The sequence below is a fragment of the Triticum aestivum genome, chromosome 4D (genome assembly GCF_018294505.1).
Source record: "Triticum aestivum cultivar Chinese Spring chromosome 4D, IWGSC CS RefSeq v2.1, whole genome shotgun sequence".
In the NCBI taxonomy this organism is placed as follows: Eukaryota; Viridiplantae; Streptophyta; class Magnoliopsida; order Poales; family Poaceae; genus Triticum; species Triticum aestivum.
Genome location: NC_057805.1, coordinates 211434653 through 211454568, shown reverse-complemented (window position 1 = coordinate 211454568; position 19916 = coordinate 211434653).

Below are 19916 nucleotides of genomic sequence, written 5' to 3'. Positions count from 1 at the left end.
CATGCAGAACCAGGTTCTGATGGTAGAAGGGCTCTCGGTGACAGTGGAGTAGGCAGCAGTATAGTATCCCTCCGCACCAACATCAGATGCGATAGCAATATGCCTGAAAGGGGAGGTGTCCAACTCCCGATACTCTCCACGAAGACGTGTCAGAGCAGCATAGGCAGCATCGTGGACAGCCATATAGATGGTCACACCAACTCCATGTGCGGTGTGCAGCACAGTAGTGGAGTCATACTCCCGCGAGTAGAGGTGGACGATGGCACGGTACTGCTCCTGGTTAAAATCCTGGTACTCCTCGTAGACGGTGTACTCAGGGTGCCAGCGATAACCCAGATAGGTCATCATCTCAGCTAGCACAGCCGGTGATCCCGAGGCACCAATGGCCGTCGTGTGGCGAACGACCTGCCTCGTGGGTTCCATCTGAAAGCAAAGACGTTTCAAAGGAGTCAAATGACAGTGTGCGAATTGTTCAAAATACTATTCTAAGACACAACTATGGCTTATCCAACTTTGGGGTGAATGCGGTCACGGGATCCTAGTGTTAGAGTTAGTAAATTCGTTTAACCCGAGTAGAAGAAAGTTCAGAGTCCCAGAGTAAAGGTCGAGGAGTAAAAGATCCTAGTACCACCCAATGGCAACGTGGGCCCGTAAGACACACAGCCATGTTAGTAAAAGTTTTGTAATGTCTAGACTCGACTTCGGCCAAGGAGTGTGGAAAGGGGGATTCCTACAGGCCCCCGATTTGACCGTACACTAATCATGCACGCAAATGTGTACGATCAAGGTCAGGGACTCACGGGAAGATATCACAACACAACTCTACAACATAAATAAGTCATACAAGCATCATAATACAAGCCAGGGGCCTCGAGGGCTCGAATACAAGTGCTCGATCACAGACGAGTCAGCGGAAGCAACAATATCTGAGTACAGACATAAGTTAAACAAGTTTGCCTTAAGAAGGCTAGCACAAACTGGGATACAGATCGAACGAGGCGCAGGCCTCCTGCCTGGGATCCTCCTAACTACTCCTGATCATCGTCAGCGGGCTGCATGTAATAGTAGGCACCTCCAGTGTCGTAGGTGTCTTCGTCGACGGTGGCGTCTGGCTCCTGGACTCCAGCATCTGGTTGTGACAACCAGATAGAAAGGAAAGGGGAAAAGAGGGAGAGAAGCAACCGTGAGTACTCATCCAAAGTACTCGCAAGCAAGGAGCTACACTACATATGCATGGGTATATGTGTAAAGGGGCATATCAGTGGACTGAACTGCAGAATGCCAGAATAAAAGGGGGATAGCTAGTCCTGTCGAAGACTACGCTTCTGGCAGCCTCCATCTTGCAGCATGTAGAAGAGAGTAGATTGAAGTCCTCCAAGTAGCATCGCATAGCATAATCCTACCCGGCGATCCCCTCCTCGTCGCCCTGTTAGAGAGTGATCACCGGGTTGTATCTGGTACTTGGAAGGGTGTATTTTATTCAGTATCCAGTTCTAGTTGTCATAAGTTCAAGGTACAACTCCGGGTCGTCCTTTTACCGAGGGACACGGCTATTCGAATAGATAAACTTCCCTGCAGGGGTGCACCACATAACCCAACACGCTCGATCCCATTTGGCCGGACACACTTTCCTGGGTCATGCCCGGCCTCGTAAGATCAACGCGTCGCAGCCCCACCTAAGCACAACAGAGAGGTCAGCACGCCGGTCTAACCCTATGCGCGCAGGGGTCTGGGCCCATCGCCCTATGCACACCTGCACGTTGCGTACGCGGCCGGAAGCAGACCTAGCCTAGTGGCGTTCCAGTCCAATCCGGCGCGCGCCACTCAGTCGCTGACGTCACGAAGGCTTCGGCTGATACCACGACGCCGTGATACCCATAACTACTCCCGCGTAGATGGTTAGTGCGTATAGACCAAATGTCCAGACTCAGATCAAATACCAAGAACTCGTTAAGCGTGTTATGTATCTGCGAACGCCGACCAGGGCCAGGCCCACCTCTCTCCTAGGTGGTCTCAACCTGCCCTGTCGCTCCGCCACAAAGATCCACTTGCGGGTACTCCTACGAGCCGACCCGACTTTAGTCATCACATGTGTCATGCATATAGTATATAAGTATATACCCGTGATCACCGCCCAGGTGATCACGGCCCGATAGTATAGCACAGCAGACGGACAAGAATGTAGGGCCACTGATGGAAAACTAGCATCCTATACTAAGCATGTAGGATTGCAGGTAAAGGTAACAACAGTAGTAGCAAGGATAGGCTATGCATCAGGATAGGATATGGGAAAGCAGTAACATGCTACACTACTCTAATGCAAGCAGTATAGAGAAGAATAGGCGATATCTGGTGATCAAGGGGGGGGGCTTGCCTGGTTGCTCTGGCAAGTAGGAGGGGTCGTCAACTCCGTAGTCGAACTGGGCAGCAGCAGTGTCGGTCTCGTAGTCTACCGGAGAGAAGAGGGGGGAAGAAACAGTAAATACAATGCAAACATAAACATGACGATGCGTGACATGACAATGAGCAGTGCGAGGTGTGTCCTAACGCGACAGTAGGTGGTACCGGCGAAGGGGGGGAACATCCGGGAAGGTATTCCCGATGTTTTGCGTTTTCGGACAGACGGACCGGAGGGGGAAAGTTGCTAGTTCGATAGGTTAGGGAGGTGTGGTGGACGAACGGATTGCGCATTCGGATTCGTCTCGTCGTTCTGAGCAACTTTCATGTTGAAAATATTTTAATCCGAGTTACGGATTAAAAGATATGATTTTCTAAATATTTTATTAATTTCTGGAATTATTTAAATTAATAGAAAAGATAAAATGACGTCAGCATGACGTGCTGATGACGTCAGCAGTCAACAGACTCGCTGGCCAGGTCAAACTGACCAGTGGGTCCTACATGTCATAGAGAGAGGGCTAACAGTGGGTTATTTTAATTAAACGTGGTTAATTAGCAGCTGGGTCCCACATGTCAGTGACTAATTAGCTAAACTAATTACTTTTAATTATAAAATCATTTTAATTAGTTATTTAAGTGGTGGGGCCCGCACGTCAGTGGCTGGGGCCTGCCCAGTCAGCACGTTGACTGGGTTGACCCAATCAACGGGGCCTACGGGGCCCGCTGGCAGTGACCCAGGGGTGGCCCCAGGTGTGCCAGCTCAGCAGGCCGGCGGTTGAACGCCGGCGAGCACGAAAACGCGGCGGAGGGCGCTCGGTCTCGTTGGGATTCGTCTACAGGGGGCCTACACGGGCGCGGGCGGGCGCGTTCGAACGGGGAGAGCCCGCCGCGTCGCGTGGTGAGGCCGGCCGGAGCTGGAGCTGCCGGAAACGGCGCCGGCGATGAGCAGAAGCGGCGCCGGAGTTCGGGCTGGAGCGGGTGCGGCGTTAGAGTGCGCGAGCGGCCAAACTAACCAGCTAGGCGGGTGCTGCACGATGCGGTCAAGCTAACGGGCATACGCCCATGACCAATTGGTCACCGGAGACCCGCCGGCGACGAGCTCCGCGGCGCTGCGTTCGGGCGCGCGTGGGGAAAGCAGCTAGGGGGTGCGCGAGAGCGAAAGGACAGGGGAGGAGGGGGAGAAGCTCACGGCGAGGCTGTAGGGGGGACGGCAGCGTGCTCGGGGAGGCTCGTCGGAGACGTACGGCGACGGCGATCGGCGACGGCCGGGGTTGGGGAGGAGCTCGATCCCGAGGCTGTGGTGGCGTCGGGCTCGATCCCGAGGGCGGAGAGGAAGTAGATGAAGAAGGTGGAGCGGTCGGGCTTGTCGGAGAGGCACTCGGGGCTCGGTGGCCGCGGAAACGACGGCGGCACGTCGGCGACCGCGCTCGGGCGGTGGGGAAGGAGGGAGCGGCGTGGATCTGGGGGGGAGAGGGAGAGGCGCAGAGGCGAGCGAGAGGGGCAAGTGGGAGGGATGGGCGGATGCCGAGGCGTCGGGGCGGCCTTATCCTCCCCCGTCGCCGGCGAGGTGGTGCGGCGGGGACTGGCCCCTGTTCCGACCCCGGTCGGGGGAACAGGGAAGGGGAGGGCGACCCGGGGAGGTGGGCTAGGCCGGCTGGGCCTGGGGTCGGCCCAGTTGGGCCAGGGTCCAGTGGGGGGGCTTCTCCTTCTCTTTTTTTTCTTTGTTTGTTCTGTTTTCTTTTGTATTTTCTTTTTATTTATTTATTTTCTTTTCTGTTTTATTTCAATTTAATTTATTTAGGCATTTTATAAAAATATGTTTTCTTTAGTATAATTACCCTTGTAATATTTGGCATGGCCCGAACATTTTTGTTTAAATTTTTGAAAACTTTTTATTTTTCACTTTAAATTTAATTGAAGTTTGAATTAGGAGTTTGAAAAGAAATGTGATTCCAAGGTGATCAAGCCCTGTTTAGCAACATGATTAGCTTAATCACAGAGAGTTACTGTAGCATGATTCTCGGGGTGTTACAATAAGGTACCTTGGTGTCCCATCTAAATTCAACTCTTACCATTGCGATCCCTTAAGGTAGCAGATACTGCCATAGGATAAGCATTTTTGTCAACCATAGCAATAGAAGGAGGAGTTGGAATCTACACTTGCTTAGGTCTCCTAGGTGCATGCACAGGTGATTGTGTCTCTGCAGTTTTGTGTTGGACATTGCCTTGGTCTGGCTGCTCATCCACTTCTTCCTTGGGATCCGGCTCTAAGAGCATGCTCTTGAAATTTTTCTAGATCTTGTCCAAAAAATTATATGCATCATGAAATGGTTATTGCTGACTGTCACTTGGAAGTCCTGAAATTCCTTCACGGTTTCTGTGCAGCGTCTTGATGTCTAGCTCAAGGGCATCTAGTTGTAGATCATCGTCTCACATGATTCTGTTACTCTAATCATGATCTCAGCCACAGATAGTGATGTAGGGTGGAACCCTAATAGGTTGATCTTTTCACACTTGGAGGGGGAAAGAGGGTAAATCAAAGAGAAACACAAGAAGAACTCTCTAATAGACTTGATCCAATCACACATGTGTTAGATCCACATACACAAAGAGGTAGCAACGGTCCAAATTCAACAAAGTGGGATACAAAACAGGCACTAGTTCATCTCAATCCTAGGATGAAGGATGTCTTGAATCCATGAAGGATCTTCCACAAGGGGATCTTGAATCCACTTGGGGGATCTTCTCCTAGGAGGCATTGGTCTCCAATGGAGTAGGTACAAGTGGAAGCAAAGCTCTGTCTTCAAAATGAGCTATCATAATGCTAACCCTAAAACGTAGGTAGAGGAAGAGTATTAGTCTAGGGGCGAAGAGGTACATGGGCCTGAGCCCAGATACACTGCGCGCAGGCAGGCGGGGCGGGATGTCCGGGCATCCGGCCGGATGTCCGGGCCTTCACGTAGGGACGGATGTCCGGGGCTTGGGGACATATGTCCGGGCTGGCGGGGGTCGATTCGGGGTGCTCTCTGTATAGCAGGGGCCAGATTTCCGGGGCTGGGCCAGATGTCCGGGCTGGTCGGGCCAGATGTCCGGTGCCTATAGGTGGTCTTGAGCTGAGCTGCTGTTGTGGTCGACATCTCCAGGGGCCGGATGTCCGGTGCATGTAGGTGGTCTTCAGCTGAGCTACTGTTGTGGTTGACATCTCCAGGGGCCGGACATCCGGGGCCTGTAGGCCTTCTCCGGTTCCTTCCGTCGTGCTCCTTCGTCCATGTACTTGGGGACTTCTCCGTCGTCACGAGCATCTCCGAGAGGGTGTTCTCATACCTAATCACACATAGCATTCCGGCTTTAGGTAGTAGCCATGTCTCACATGGGTCATACGGAATATCTCTAAGGAGAGATGTCACCTCGGTCTTGAGAGCTCTTGCATGTGCTTGTGTCATTGGTCCACTTCGCACCTGGGGAGGTGTACGTAGGTCCATGGGGATGGCCATAGGATGCTCCGCATCCGCCCCCCACCCCCTCCCTTGGGAAAGATCCGACCTCGGATCAAAAACCTCATCACCATGGTCGGGAGAGAGATCCTTGATGTTGAATATATCGCTCACGTCGTACTTGTCGCGTGGTATGTCGATCTTGTATGCATTGTTGTTGTAGCATGCGATCACCTTGAAGGGTCCGTCGGCTTGAGATAGTATCTTGGACTTGCATTCGTTGGGAAAGCGGTCCTTGCGAAGGTGTAGCCACACAAGATCTCCAATGTTGAATATCATGGGTTGCTTATTGATGTTGAACTGGTCGCGAGGCGGTGTACTTGGCGCTCAATTGCTTATCTTGTATCTTCATGCACCTTCTTGAGATAGCTCGCCCGTGCACTCGCATCCATGTTGATACACTCTTGTAGAGGTAGCGGTAGAATGTCCAATGGGGACAATGGATTGAATCCATAGACAACCTCGAAGGGGGACTTGCCGGCAGTAGAGTGTCTTTCTCGATTTTAGGCATACTTGGCGATGGGCAAGCATTCCTCCCACTCCTTGATGTTCTTCTTGATCAAGACACGGAGGAGAGTTGATAGCGTCCGGTTTGTGACCTCTGTCTGGTTGTCCGTTTGCGGATGGTATGCAGATGAGAAGAGTAGCTTGATTCCAAGCTTGGCGCATAGGGTATTCCAAAAGTAGCTAAGGAACTTGATGTCGCGGTCCGACACAATTGTCTTGGGCACTCCATGTAGACCCAAGATTTCCCTACAAAACAGATTTGCAACATGTGAAGCATCGTCTATCTTGTTACATGGAATAAAGTGTGCCATTTGAGAAAAATGGTCCACAACAAATAATATCGAATCTTTTCCATTCCGAGTTCTAGGTAAACCAAGCACAAAGTCCATACTAATATCTTCCCATGGGTGATACGGAATAGGAAGTGGCATATAGAGACCATGGCCTTGAGCTTTAGACTTAGCTTTGCGACATGTAGAGCATCGGTTGGTGTAGTGTGAGACGTTGTGAAACAGCATGGACCAAAAGTAGTTCTTCGAGAACGTAGCTAATGTCTTGTCATGTCCAAAGTGTCCCATAAGTCCTCCATCGTGAGCCTCTTGCAAAAGCAACAAACGAAGAGAAGAGTGCTACCTCTTGAGCACTGCGTTGGTTTTCCCTTGAAGAGGAAAGGGTGATGCAGCAAAGTAGCGTAAGTATTTCCCTCAGTTTTTGAGAACCAAGGTATCAATCCAGTAGGAGCTACGTGTGAGTCCCTCGCACCTGCACAAAACAAATAAATCCTCGCAACCAACGCGATAAGGGGTTGTCAATCCCTTCACGGTCACTTACAAGAGTGAGATCTGATAGATATGATAGGATAATATTTTTGGTATTTTTATGATAAAGATGCAAAGTAAAATAAAAGCAATGTAAAAAGCAAAGGAAATAACGAAGTGTTGGAAGATTAATATGATGAAGATAGACCCGGGGGCCATAGGTTTCACTAGTGGCTTCTCTCAAGAGCATAAGTATTTTACGGTGGGTGAACGAATTACTGTTGAGCAATTGACAGTGGTGGCTCCGCTAAGCTCATCTAGCATATCGTCAGTGCGTGGAATGGGATGCCTATAGCGAACAGTGATAGCATTTATGGGACGACAATCGGAACACATGTGTAAACTACCATCTTTCTTAGGAACAAGTATAACCGGAACGGCACAAGGACTTAGGCTCTCATGTACATGTCCATTGTCAATCAGGTGTTGTACTTGCCTTTGTATTTCCTTAGTTTCTTCAGGGTTGACGCAGTATAGTGCCTTGTTCGGTGAAGGTTCCCCAGGGATGAGATCGATGCGGTTTCAATGCCTCGTAGTGGAGGTAGAACCGGAGGTAGCTCATTGGGGAATACGTCCTTGAATTCCTACAGAAGATTAAACAACACTAAAGGTAGATGGTGAGAGGTGTTAGTTCTTGTTGCATCGTCTTTGCACACTAGGACATAGCGTAAAATACTCGATGGGTTCTCACACACTTCTCTCATGTCTCTTTTGGTAGCTAAAAGCACTAAGTTATTCTTGTTTCTCATCATGGAAGCACTCATTTTGGGCTTGTGGCGCTCAGTCTCTTTTTGGTGGCTCACTCCCTCACTATTATCTCCATGATGGGTGGATGCCTGCTTGTCAGCGATCACCTGGCTTGGCGACATAGGTCGTAGTACATACTTCTTGCCCTTCATCTTGAACCTATAGTGATTGGTACGCCCGTTGTGGATGACGCCATGGTCAAATTGCCAAGGTCGTCCAAGTAGGAGGTGGCTAGCGGACAAGGGAACCACATCACACTCCAATATGTCTTCGTATGCTCCAATCTTGAAGAGACTTGAACGGTGTGCTCCACTTGAATGGTGTCGTAGTCGCTGATCCATTGGACCTTGTAGGGACAAGGATGCTTCATCTTGACCAATTGTAGCTTGGAACATAGCTCTTCACTTGCCAAATTGTGGCAACTTCCTCCGTCGATGATGACCTTCACAGAACGTCCATTGATGCCCGCTTTGGTTTGGAAGATGTGGCAACATTGGTCTTTGTCTTGTTGGTTTTGAAGTGTCAAGACCTTGGGGACAACATGAGCGGGACTTGAATCTTTGTCACAAAAGACTTGGTCATCTTCGTCTTCATTCACTCGCTGGTGCATGGCCACGTGCTCAAGTGCTTCCAATTCTTCCTCACTCATGGAGTCATAGGTGTCGTTGTCGTTGGTGATCATGGTGCAACAAGTGGGGCACTCAAATGACTTGTGGCCACAACCTTGACAAGTGAAGCATTTGATGAAACTCATCTTGACGGTCTCATCCGTTGGAGTTGGTGATGAAGCTCTCGCCTTGAAGTTGCCTGTAGTAGGAGGACGACTTGAAGATGTCAAAGTTTTCTTGTAACTTGACTTGTTGTCATTGCTTGGTGTAGCTTTCGTCGAGGTAGAGGGCGTCATAGTCTTTCAAGCTTGATTGTATGAACTGTAGGTCCTATAAGAGTACTTGGCGTAGTTGTAATCATCTTGCACTTGTCGCACCGCCTTGGTAGCTTGGTGCACTAGCTCGAGGAGGTTCGAAGGTTGGAAATCCACAATCTTCTTGATAGGATGGTTGAGTCCATTCAAGAATAGTGCCATAGTTTGCTCCTCATCTTCCGTGACATTGGCTCAGATCATGGCGATCTCCATCTCCTTGTAATACTCTTCAATGGACTTGGTGCCTTGCTTGATGAGTTGCAACTTTTTGAAGAGATCTTGGCTATAATATGTAGGCACAAAGCACGCTTGCATGACATCCTTAATTTGGTTCCATGTTGTGATGGGTGGGTCATCTTTTGCTTCTCTTCGCTCAATGACTTGCTCCCACCAAATAAGGACATAGTCTTGGAACTCAAGCGATGCCATCGCAATTTTCTTCTCTTCTTCATAGTTGTGTAGACGAAAGATCTTGTCGACCTTCAATGCCCATTAAAGGTAATCTTCGGGATCGTTGCTTCCGGAGAACTTTGGCATGCCGAACTTTAGCTTGTTGTAGCGTTGCTCTTCATTGTGTTGGTGGCGATGGCAATGACGCTCTTGTCGTGGAGGAGGATCTTCGAGCGGTTTCTCCTCGTGCTCCTCTTAATTAACTTGATGTTGAGGGCATGGAATTCTTGAATGGTTCCTCAACTCTTGGCGCTCCTCAAGGCGTGCAACTTCTTCTTGTCGCTCTCGTCGGAGGGCCTCTTCTTGTTCGCGCACACGGCGTTTGCATTCATTGACGGCTTGTGTTGCTTCGCGTAGGGCACTTTGAGATTCTTGGGCTTGTTCCTCGCGGCATTGTCGTTCTTGTCATAGGGCGTCGCCGTCTTGGTGTACTTGGTCATCTTGGCGGATTGGAGCTTGCTCTTGTTCCATGGGATCATTTGCTCGGCGCCGGGGGCGTTCACGTTCCGGGAGGCAGTCTTGTAAACCATTGGCATGAAATGGGTTTTGTGGAGCCTGGTGATCTTCATGGTCTTGGCAACAATGCGGACGAGCTCGTGGAAGACTTGCATATGAAGAAGGTTTCGAAGAATGTCGGCTTGAGTGGCGTCGTCTTGGTGATAACGATGTCGTAGAAGAACGGTTAACCATCAAAGCACGAAACTCCTCCATTTGAGTAGGCATCCTAGCATCAAGCTCTTCCATGTGGGTGGAAAGCTTGTTGTCGAAGTAGTCTCTTGTATGTAGCTCAGATTGTCGCAAGTCGGTGACGAGTAGGTCGATGCATCCGCTCAATGCTTCATTCACTTGATGTAAAGCTCTTTGCACGCTGAATATGTGTTGCTTGGTGACGTAGTTATTCGCTTCTTGCATGATGAAGAGTGGGTTGGTAGAAGTACTTGGCCTATCCATCATCTCAAGATAATATGTGAGTGGAAAAAAGGAAAGAACTAGACCAAATGTACATTATCCGATGTTGAATATGGATCAATGATCTTCCAATTTGGTATTATGGAAACTAGTAAAAGGCACGTACCAAGTAAAAGAAATAGTAAGCATTGGATTATTATTTGTCTTACTCCCTAATAATTTCTAGAAAATGAACTTGAATTAACGTCATCATTATGGCGATGGGGATACGCAAATTGGCGATGCACCCAACTTTTCACAAATTATCAAGAAAGACCTATTTGCCGGCTCGTAAATAGTTCAAACCCCAAGGACATGTGCTTGTGTTGATCATCATCTAATACGAAAAAGACTCCTTGGTCTATTTTGTTTACCCCATATAATTCCTTGTTCTTATGACTAAACTTGACACAATTGGTAATTGCAATAAGATGATCAAGGAATCGCTGCCCAAATTATTATTATTTACATGATCGCTGCGCACTTTTGGAGGCTAAATGAAAGACTGTCATTCTGGATAAATAACAATGGGCAACCATTATCTTTTACTACTCTTCTCCCGCAAAAAGAAATACTACTCTCCATAACAGATATGTAATATCTTATACATCTCAGTATCTCACTTTCTTCATGCTCAGATGTCCAATAATACAAAATTCCATAAACTACTAAACCACATGAGATAAGACTTCAGTATGTTTTACTTCCTTTCTCACAGTAGGTTTCCATGTTTCCTGTGACCAATGGTGAAAGATTGGAGGGGAAAACTGTCATCTTCCATGTCTGAACCTAGTAGTACAACCATTAGAAATAAATGCCATCATACAGAGTTACTTCCATCTAATCAGGGGTGGCATTTTTTCTGCTTGATCTAAATCAAAGTCTTCATTCATTTTACAGTTGGAAACATATTGCCCCTCACTGGTCAGATGAATATATATTAAAAGTACCAATAGAAACACTGTAATTTTTAACATAGCGATCAAGAGAGAAATATTAGATAAGGATAGATTATGACGTTCAGTTATTACTCATCAAGTTTTTCAATATTTAGTAAAGATAAATTGAGCGATTGAATCATGTATGCTACATTTTGAAACACACAATATTTTAAGTAGGTGATTGTGAGATAAAATCCCACTGCTTTTCTTTCTTGGCTACCATCGTAGAAAGTGCAACCAAGGTATAGAGTTGGATTCTTCTTTTATTAATGGCACAACATAAATAATTTGTCATTGAGGATAATTCTACTGGCATGCATGTTATGTCATTGGCGTCTGTACTAGTGCCTTGCATCATTGCTGGTACTTGCACTATCATCTGGTGGTCCAGATTAATCACAGAAAATTCAATACTTTTTCTGGTCTGCCTCAAAGAACCGCAACATAAGTTGGTTTGACAAAAAAACAAACAGCTAGCGTGTAGGGATACCAAACATTACCAATGACCATAACCAGCGCCAAATTTTCAAAACTGTGGATTAATGTGATGATACGTGATAGATATTAGTAAAGAATCACCCGTGGAGTATCCGGATGCAGAAAAAGAGAAGCAAAACCAGTACAGGGAATGACTCGCTTGGACAAGCTAAGCTACTCTATGACAAAGGAAGCTCTGAAGTCATCGCCACGCCGCGTACGCCGGACATACAAAAGGAGGGACTTGGCATAGAAATGCAGGGCAGAGGTGCGTTGAAGCTTGGGATGCGGAAGGGCACGCGCAGGTTTTGCGGTGGCCGCCGAGACTGCGGCCGACATCTGGGTGCGAGGCGGCCAGTTTAGAAGTGGATTTTGGGAGCAAGAATACAGAAGATTGCTGTGTGGAGAGAGGCGGAAGGCGGGGGTGAGTCAGTTGCTGCATGCTGGGAGCGGAGGGGTGATGAGGACATCAATACCATTGTGACACCCACAGCCCCTGCTGCTATACATACTGGACCAATTACTAGAGCTCGCGCACGCCAATTAAATTAACAGGTACTTTCATTTCTTGGTAATGATTCTATTGTTCATGAGAATATGATGCTGCCTAAATTGGATACATTTGTTTTGCTTACAAATGAAGGGCCTAGCTTTGAGAAGGATGAACATTGGAGCAAGAACAAGCATGGAGATGATGGCATGCGCATGGGGAACAAGAACGGAGTTACAAGTGATGATTTCAGAACGTTGAAGCCACCATAATGCATGCATGAAGCCTTGGACGAAATATACAAGATGCTACTTCATAACTTTCGTCCAGAGGCTATTCTAGGTGCTGCGTCACCTTATTATTGGGCCAGGCCCATGTAATTTCGAAATACTTGAGTATAGGCTGTTTTTAGAGTCCGTATGTGTGGGGAAACAAGAGATAGGGTTGGTTTCGGACCCCTTCCCCAAGGGCCACGAAATTCCCCCTCTTCCTCCATATATATAGCCCTTAGGGCGTCGTTTAGACTTTCGGTTTTGTTTAGGTTAAAAGTTTGCCATAGCTGCAACTTTGCGTACTTCGTTTGTGTTCAACGACCAGACAAATGCGTCACAGAACCCCACCTTCATTAATAAAACTAAGTCTGGAAAATTCTGGCTAGGCAGTTTTTAGACCATTTGTAGACTTTTTCGAAAAAAAATTGTTGCGGAGCAAAAAAAAGAGAGGAAAAAAAGTGCAAAACAAAGTGAAAAAATTCAAAGTGTGCTCCTCCCTTGTTTACGTGCAGCGCCGTGATTTTATTAGTGTTCTAGGCTCGCGTCTCTAGCACGGTCTAGCCTAGGACCAGCACAGTACCGTCGTTGAGCGTTTATTCAACTTTGCATATCTGAATTGATTATTGCTGACCCTTTTTGCTACCATATTATAAGCCTTCCCAGCTCCACATACATATACGTCGTGCGTTTGACTCTCCCTGGTAATCGCTCTATCCAAGCTTTGAGAGTTTTGACTACAACGGTTGCCGATCACCACCTGCTGCTGGGTAAGAACTGGTAAGAATTTGAGATTCGCTTGAAGGATTTGTGACACACCACCATCACTACCACTTCCTAGTAGTCTGTAGGATCATATTCTTTTGTGTTTCTATTGCTGCTAACCATGGCAGGATCACAAGCCGATGAGACTGATTGGGAGAACATGACGAACAAGGAGTTGCATGATAAATTTCAGCAAATGATGAGTGGCCAGGTGGGAGATGTGCTAAACAGATTTGAAGAGGCTATGGAGGAGGATAGATGCCGTGGAGAAGTCGTTCGAGACAAAGCTGGATAACAAGTTTAATGAATTGCTCAAGCGTCTTCCCCAACCGCCACCGGCTGCACCTGTCGCACCTCTACAACAACAACAACCACATCTCCAACGCCGCCTTCCAAATCAAGTGGGACGAGCACAGCACGTTCCAATTGAGGCTGGTCAAAATTCGGGTGCCGCTGCACCTACTGTTGATGCTTCTTTGGCTCCTGCTACTGCGGCGGCTGAGGAGGATGACGATTATGCGGGCGATTATGAGGATGAGGTTGATCAAAATCAGAACTACGTGCAGCCACCAGCACCACCACCAGCAGGTCGACCTCAGGTATATGTTCGCAACGGTAGGCCTGCACCGCCACCTCAGGTACGAGATCATGACCATGTTCCTAAACTAAAATTGAATATTCCACCGTTTGAGGGTAGATACATTCCTGATGTATATCTTACTTGGGAGTTAGAAACTGAACAACGTTTTACATGTTTACAATATCCCGAGGAGCGACGGGTTGCTGCTGCTGTTCGTGCTTTCACTAGTTTTGCATGTGTATGGTGGTCTGAACATTGTAGATTATATCCTATTCCAGCTACTTGGGCTGCTTTGAAAACTGCTATGCGTACTCATTGGGTTCCACCATATTATCAACGTGAATTGCTTCAAAAACTCTGTAGCGTTTACGACAAGGGAAAAATTCTGTAGAAGAATATTATCAGGAATTACAAACTGGCATGATTAGATGTGGTATTGTTGAGGAGAATGAAGCTATGCTTGCACGTTTTATGGGTGGTTTAAATAGAGAGATTCAGACCATTCTAGAGTATAAGGAGTATACTAATATCACTCGTTTATTCCATCTTGCTTGTAAAGCTGAACGTGAAGTGCAGGATCGACAAGCATTGGCGCGAACTAACTTTTCTGCAGGTCGACCTTCATCATGGACACCGCGTGCATCTTCTACTTCCACTGCACCAGCACCTCCATCAGGTTCCACCTCCAGCCGTGATACAAGAAAGCAGGCACAACCACCACTATCTGCCAAGAGCGCACCTGCCGGGCCTGCACAGAGCTCTTCTTCTTCCATGGCATCAACAGGGCACACAAGTGATATTATTTGTCGTCGTTGTAAGGGAAGAGGACATTATGCGCGAGAATGCAAATCTCAGCATGTAATGATTGCTACTGAGGATGGTGGGTATGAGTCTGCTAGTGACTATGATGAGGAGACTTTGGCTCTTATTACACGTGAAGAACATGGTGGAGATGATTCTGAAAATGAGACGCAATACATGGCTCCTGAAGACGCTGACAGGTATGAATGTTTAGTTGCTCAACGTGTTTTGAGTGTGCAGGTCACACAAGCAGAGCAAAATCAGAGGCATAATTTGTTCCATACAAAGAGAGTTGTGAAGGAACGTTCTGTTCGCGTAATCATAGATGGAGGGAGCTGTAACAACTTGGCTAGCACGGAGATGGTGGAGAAACTATCTCTCACCACAAGACCACATCCACATCCTTACTACATCCAATGGTTCAACAACAGCGGCAAGGTTAAGGTAACACGTACTGTTCGTGTGCATTTTAGTATCTCTACATATGCTGATTATGTTGATTGTGATGTGGTACTCATGCAAGCATGTTCCTTATTACTTGGTAGACCATGGCAATTTGATAAAAACTCTGTACACCATAGTAGAAACAATCAGTATGCTCTTGTTCATAAGGATAAAAATATTACTTTGCTTCCTATGACTCCTGATTCCATTTTGAAAGATGACATTAATAGAGCTAATAAAGCAAAACAGGAGAAAAATAAGAGTGAATCAGATTGTGGCAAAAGAATTTGAGCAACAAATGAAACCTAATAATAAACCATCTAGTGTTGTTTTTGAAATTAAATTGAAAAGTGCATGTTTACTTGCCAAAAAATCTGATATTGATGAGCTAGATTTCAACAAATCTGTTTGCTATGCTTTTGTGTGCAAGGAGGCATTATTTTCATTCGAGGACGTGTCTTCCTCTTTGCCCCCTGCTGTCACTAACATTTTGCAGGAGTTCGCTGACGTCTTTCCACAAGACGTGCCACCGGGATTACCACCTATTCGAGGGATTGAGCATCAAATTGACTTAATTCCCGGTGCATCGCTACCCAACCGTGCACCATACCATACCAATCCAGAGGAGACGAAGGAGATTATGCGTCAAGTACAGGAGCTGCTCAACAAAGGTTATATACGCGAATCCCTTAGTCCTTGTGCTGTTCCTATTATACTTGTGCCTAAACAGGATGGTACATCGCGTATGTGTGTTGATTGTAGAGGCATTAATAACATTACTATTCGTTATCGTCATCCTATTCCTAGGCTAGATGATACGCTTGATGAATTGAGTGGCTCTACAATTTTTTCCAAAGTTGATTTGCGTAGTGGATACCATCAAATTCGTATGAAACTGGGAGATGAATGGAAAACAATATTTAAAACTAAGTTTGGTTTATATGAGTGGTTAGTCATGCCTTTTGGGTTAACTAATGCACCTAGTACTTTCATGAGACTAATGAACGAAATTTTACGTGCTTTTATTGGACGATTTGTGGTAGTCTATTTTGATGATATACTGATTTATAGCAAATCTTTGGAAGAACATTTGGAACATTTATGTGCTGTTTTTATTGCTCTATGTGATGCACGTTTGTTTGGTAACCTTGGGAAGTGCACCTTTTGCACCGACCGAGTATCTTTTCTTGGCTATGTTGTTACTCCACAGGGAATTGAAGTTGATAAAGCCAAGATTGAAGCTATTGAGAGTTGGTCGCAGCCCAAAACGGTCACACAAGTGAGGAGTTTCCTTGGCCTCGCTGGTTTCTATAGGCGTTTTGTGAGAGATTTTAGCACCATTGCTGCACCTCTCAACGAGCTTACAAAGAAGGATGTGCCTTTTGTTTGGGGTACCGCACAGGAAGAAGCCTTCACGGTATTGAAAGATAAGTTGACACATGCTCCTTTACTCCAACTTCCTGATTTTAATAAGACTTTTGAGCTTGAATGTGATGCTAGTGGAATTGGATTAGGAGGTGTGTCATTACAAGATGGTAAACCTGTTGCATACTTTTCTAAAAAATTGAGTGGGCCTAGTCTGAATTATTCTACTTATGATAAAGAACTATATGCTCTTGTTCGGACTTTAGAAACATGGCAACATTATTTATGGCCCAAAGAATTTGTTATACATTCTGATCATGAATCTTTGAAACATATTGGAAGTCAAGCTAAACTGAATTGTAGACATGCTAAATGGGTTGAATTCATTGAAACATTCCCTTATGTCATTAAACACAAGAAGGGTAAAGAAAATGTTATTGCTGATGCATTGTCTCGTCGCTATACTATGTTGTCACAACTTGACTTCAAAATATTTAGTTTGGAGACCATCAAAGATCAATATGTGCATGATGCTGATTTTAAAGATGTTTTGCAGAATTGTAAAGAAGGAAGAACCTGGAACAAGTTTGTTGTTAATGATGGATTTGTGTTCCGTGCTAACAAGCTATGCATTCCAGCTAGCTCTCTTCATCTTTTGTTGTTGCAGGAGGCGCATGGAGGAGGATTAATGGGACACTTTGGCGTGAAGAAGATAGAGGACGTACTTGCTACACATTTCTTTTGGCCAAAGATGAGACGGGATGTTGAGCGTTTTGTTGCTCGCTGCACTACATGTCAAAAAGCTAAGTCACGACTCAATCCTCATGGTTTATATATGCCTTTGCCTGTACCTAGTGTTCCTTGGGAGGATATATCTATGGACTTTGTTTTAGGTTTACCTCGAACAAAGAAGGGGAGGGATAGCATATTTGTTGTCGTGGATAGATTCTCAAAAATGGCACACTTTATACCATGTCATAAAAGCGATGATGCTGTTAATGTTGCTGATTTGTTCTTCCATGAAATTATTCGTTTGCATAGTGTGCCAAATACTATTGTTTCAGATCGTGATACTAAATTTCTTAGCCACTTTTGGAGATGTTTATGGGCTAAGTTGGGGACTAAACTGCTTTTTAGTACTACTTGTCACCCCCAAACTGATGGACAAACTGAAGTAGTCAATAGAACATTGTCTACTATGCTTAGGGCTTTTTTGAAGAATAATAAGAAAATGTGGGAAGAATGCTTGCCTCATATTGAGTTTGCTTATAATCGTTCATTGCATTCTACTACTAAGATGTGCCCTTTTGAAATTGTGTATGGTTTCCTACCTCGTGCACCTATTGATTTGTTGCCTCTTCCATCTTCGGAGAAGGTTAATTTTGATGCTAAACAACGTGCTGAATTGATCTTAAAAATGCATGAGTTAACTAAGGAAAACATTGAGCGTATGAATGCTAAATATAAACTTGCTGGAGATAAGGGTAGAAAACATGTTGTGTTTGCACCTGGAGATCTTGTTTGGTTACATTTGCATAAGGATAGATTTCCTGATTTGCGCAAATCAAAGCTAATGCCACGTGCTGATGGTCCTTTTAAGGTGTTAGAGAAAATAAATGATAATGCATATAAACTTGAGCTGCCTGCAGATTTTGGGGTTAGTCCCACTTTTAACATTGCAGATTTGAAGCCTTATTTGGGTGAGGGAGATGAGCTTCCGTCGAGGACGACTTCATTTCAAGAAGGGGAGGATGATGAGGACATCAATACCATTGTTACACCCACAGCCCCTGCTGCTATACCTACTGGACCAATTACTAGAGCTCGCGCACGCCAATTAAATTACCAGGTACTTTCGTTTCTTGGTAATGATTCTAATGTTCATGAGAATATGATGCTGCCTAAATTGGATACATTTGTTTTGCTTACAAATGAAGGGCCTAGCTTTGAGAAGGATGAACATTGGAGCAAGAACAAGCATGGAGATGATGGCATGCGCATGGGGAACAAGAACGGAGTTACAAGTGATGATTTCAGGACGTTGAAGCCACCATAATGCGTGCATGAAGCCTTGGACGAAATATACAAGATGCTACTTCATAACTTTTGTCCAGAGGCTATTCTAGGTGCTGCGTCACCTTATTATTGGGCCAGGCCCATGTAATTTCGAAATACTTTAGTATAGGCTGTTTTTAGAGTCCGTATGTGTGGGGAAACAAGAGATAGGGTTGGTTTCGGACCCCTTCCCCAAGGGCCACGAAATTCCCCCCTCTTCCTCCATATATACAGCCCTTAGGGCGTCGTTTAGACTTTGGGTTTTGTTTAGATTAAAAGTTCGCCATAGCTGCAACTTCGCGTACTTCGTTTGTGTTCAACGACTAGACAAATGCGTCACAGAACCCCACCTTGATCAATAAAGCTTTCATCTTATATTCGCAATATCCAGATTGCAATCTCAGTTTCTTGCTTGTTCTTCGTTTGCTCGCAGGAAACAGACCCTCGTGGTCAGGTTGATCGTGCTCCGGCGTGGTCAATAACCTCTCGGAGTTGGTTTTGCGATTGCTAAGGCGCGATGTCATCGCACGTTCGTAGTCGGATCGTCAAAGTCGACTTCCACCAAAGCGATATCCATCATCTCATCGAAAGACGGGACGCCTTTGCCTCTATCAAGGGGGATGCCGGCCTGAGCAGATAAAGGGATGGCATACGGCGGTACAGGAAGAGTTCAGTCCGGAAGAATCAAGAAGGACCTGACAGAGAAATAAGCAGCCTGAACAGTTAGATGTATCCAAATCGACGACCAACTTTCTTTGGATTCGCTCCTGCTTAGTCCATTGGATTTGCGGAATCGACGGCCCATACTGTTTTGAGATGAAGTTTGGCGGGAACACTGTATACGTGGTGGTAAGCCGCAAGTTCAAAACTGATGTACTATAGTATATTATGGAAATAACATAATTGGTACTGGATCTTGTCTATTCTCACACCTACACAAGTAAAGCTTTTGGAGGAGCTTGGTGAGGATGGTGGTGTAAGTGCATCTAGTGCCAACCCTAGTTGGTTTTGGAGTATTGACGACAAACGTGGTTGAAGGACTAATGTTTTTGTGAGAATTGCAGGATAACACAGGTAGAAGTCCCTCATTGATTCGTTTACCTACCAGAGATGACCCCTAAAAATGTATGAAGACATTGAAGACAATGGTGGTTCGTGAAGACATTCACATTGAAGATAATGACGTGTGAAGACATTCATGTGAAGACTATGGAGTGTGAAGACATAGTTTCTTTTGTAGTTCCATTTTCTTGTTTCTTGGGTCATAGGAACCACCGAACTGTTAAGTGGGGTCCAGGTGAACAAAGTCAGAAGACTGACGTGATGCTCAACCAAAATTCTATATCTTCGAGTGAAGATAATGAGAGAAAATCTTATCCAGAGTTGGATGAGTCAGCTTTACTTGTAGCCCAAGTCAAGCTGCCGCATGTGTTTGAAATCCGA